General features: G+C 42.5%; 1 protein-coding gene across 1 annotated transcript in view; it reads right to left on the reverse strand.

The window, feature by feature from the left end:
• rftn1b (raftlin, lipid raft linker 1b) overlaps positions 1-3,238 on the reverse strand; it is a 113,012-nt gene that overhangs the window by 38,700 nt on the left and 71,074 nt on the right. The window lies entirely within an intron of this gene.

Here is a 3,238-nt window from a genome sequence, read left to right on the forward strand (position 1 = left end):
TTTATTGGCTCACTTTTACTCACAACATGCTAACCAGCAACATAGGATTCTATTCACGCTAAGCTAAAACAATGCATGCACTGAGACAAAAAAATGCGCTGGCCCACCTATCTACAGCCAGGGGAGACCGTGATAAGCCCTATTTCAAGCAACGGTGACGTGTACCTTTAAGGAACTCCATTAGTAACCAACATAAATCCATAAAACAAGTCTCTTGCCAAGCTCCCCACTACTCCCCGTGCCCCCTTGTGCTGCAGTGGTCTATAAATGACACTATCAAACATTACTGGTTAATAGAAACAGAGCAGAGATCTGCTGGAGAGGTGATATTTTACCAAGAAGCAGTGGTAATAAATCTGCCATCTCATTTGCATTTTGGCTGTGTTATCAGCCAACAAGATTTGGAGGCTAGAAACAGTCCAGGTCAATAACTTTATTAATGTTTCAGAGAATTATTATGGTCATTTTTGTGCTATAGGGTTCTAAAATCTTACATAATGCCCCGATAATTTGATATTTATAGCTGTGTGTGCACAGTATCTCACACAAACACTCACACACACACAGATGCACCAAAGAGTATGACTCAAAGAGTCCTTTGAACCTAATCACAAATCAGTCCGGCTAACAACAGTGTGCATGGGTTTATTTGGACGTTAAGAACATGTGGCTTCAAAGACGTATCTGATGATGGGCTGGCCGCCCGAACAACGAGGTCGGCTGCAGTAACCCTGCAAGTGATCCTAGCAGCGTAGCTTTCTAACACGACATGCTGTTCTTTCAATGTCTGTTTCTATAATCTGAGAAGCTGGACACTGATCCCATCAGAACAGAGATAACACTAATCTCAAGGGTTGAAAACCAAGCAGCTGAAAAGACTCCCCTCTGCATGTTGACTCAGATGATTTTAGACTGATTTTCCTCAGGATTACACCTGTGATAAAGCTCTGAGTTTAAGCTCTTTACTTCATTTTATGCTGTTTGTTTAAAGCTTGTTGTATACGTTGGAAGCCTTGATAAACCTTATATCATGACAAGAAACTCAATCAATTCATCTTAGCATCAGAGGAACAGATACCTCAGGCAATCAAACACTTAGCTTGTCAAATTATTGACTACACATTAATATCCTCTTTTTTTTTAGTTTCATGAGGTCTCCTGCACACATTCTTATCCCAACTCTCTCCTACAAAATACAATCATACACTACTGACTTGCATTGTCTGTAAAGTTTTTCAAATCCAGGTTTTAAGCCTACCCTAATGTAAAAAGTAAGGCTGGAAAAGAGACAACATATGGTGCATTATAATCTTTCTTCAGTATGTTCATGTAAAATTATCCAGGTGGCATTTAATTCCTCACAAAACGTTTTTTTGCTCATGCATTGCATTAGTTGTATCTGAAAGTAGACACAGGGTTCTCTTATCCAGACATGAATGTACAGCTGTCACTACAATGTTATACTTTCCGTTTGGTCCTTTCAACAGAATCCCTTTTCTTTCAAACCATTCAGACATTTGAGTCTCCAAAGTTATGAGCTCAGGGATAGTGATCATCTTTCGATCGTAAGCCACAGACTTTCGCCAGCTCCACTGCCAACACTTGCACGGCGTTCACCTCAAGATCTGAGGATTAGCAAGGACAGGCCAGTGGTAGCCGAGACTCTTGGGCCTCCTCGGCAGACTGGGCCTTAGTAGAGAGGGACATGGGAGCTTGGCAGGCTCCCCTACCACCCCGGCTTGCCACTACACCAGCTCTGCTGGCGTTGTCACAAAGATTCAGGGGGATCAAGGTGGGGGTAGAGGGAAAGCAGCGAAGCTGAGGGAGGATGAGGACGAGGCAGTGGGGGATTATCTCGCTGCAAAATGCACTGTGGGGAGGCCCAGATGGACCAGTGGTCTGTGGTCTGCGGTGATGCCAAGTGTGTGTTACTGCACACATATACATAAAGACACAAACACACAAAAAAGCACAAATTATGTGCACACCAAAGAGTATATTCATTATAACATTCGGTATTAGGGGCTTTGAAACTAATCACTTTGTACACTGTACTGTACATACAAATATGCATTATACACAAACACACACACACGTTAACACTCCCACTGGGATGTGTGTCCAAAGCACAGTTTGCACATTGCACTGACACATATCACAAATAGGTTCGGTGAGAGGAGAGAGTCTAGGAGGGGGGTGATATTGGTGGGTGTCTCCATCTGTCAATCTGAGATGATCAACTAAAGCCAGAACAATAAATGTCCGTGCTAATTTCAATGTTCCCACAGAAAAGTGGGCTGCCGTAAATAACTCAGAGAGGTGTAGCTTCATGCCTCACTCTCTGGGGAGACAGAAAGCAAGGCATGAAATCTGCAGTTTCCCCCCCCAAAAAAAACGACAAAAAAAAGATTTCACAGACTTAACTTCATCGGCTACGTTTTTTAAGTGTGAATTTGTGTGCACCGAGGCTATGAGACGATTCCCTTTGTGTAACAGATACAGAGGATTATATCCCAAGGCAGCACATTGTTGTGTAACATTGAGGCAATAGCAAGACAATGACACCTCTGCGTTTGCCAAGTATTTCAAGAAGGATTTACGGCGCCACGCTGTTCTTTAGTTAAATAGCCAAAAGGTGTGGCTTCAAATGAAACCAAAACCCAAATTTACATAGAGATCTAGGCAGATATTGGCTCGAGATTAGAAGCTGCCAGTTTGAATATCTGTGAATGTGAGACAAGAAACTACAGTTAAAGGAGAATTCCGGCCAATATTCATGTTAACCTTGAACTTTATAAATATGCAAGTACTTTCGATTGAAAACCCCCCGACCTGAATCGGTGCAGGCAACACGGAGTAGCTGCAGCTACGTCTTTGAGCTTCCACTGAGCTGAAACGACAGTTAACGAGGCCTGCACCGATTCAGGTCAGGGTTTTTTCAATCAAAAGTACTCGCACATTTATAGCGCAGGATTTAACCCCCGACTGCTTCAGCTGCTTGACTGGTTTGTGGAGGGAGCATACAAAAACATTTTAGAATTGATAAATGCTAAAACAACATTCAGCTAGCCTATATACGATGCAAAAACCAGACCCATCAGCACTGAGCCTTTCACCATTTGAAGTTTTGACCTTTTAAATTATCTTAATTAGCATCCCTCATTAGGCCTTTCTGTGTAATCTGTAAGGATAGCTGTGTGGCAGGTCTTGTGTCATTTGGAGTCTTGTCAAGTTCTAA

Source organism: Etheostoma spectabile, chromosome 6 (genome assembly GCF_008692095.1).
Source record: "Etheostoma spectabile isolate EspeVRDwgs_2016 chromosome 6, UIUC_Espe_1.0, whole genome shotgun sequence".
Lineage (NCBI taxonomy): Eukaryota > Metazoa > Chordata > Actinopteri > Perciformes > Percidae > Etheostoma > Etheostoma spectabile.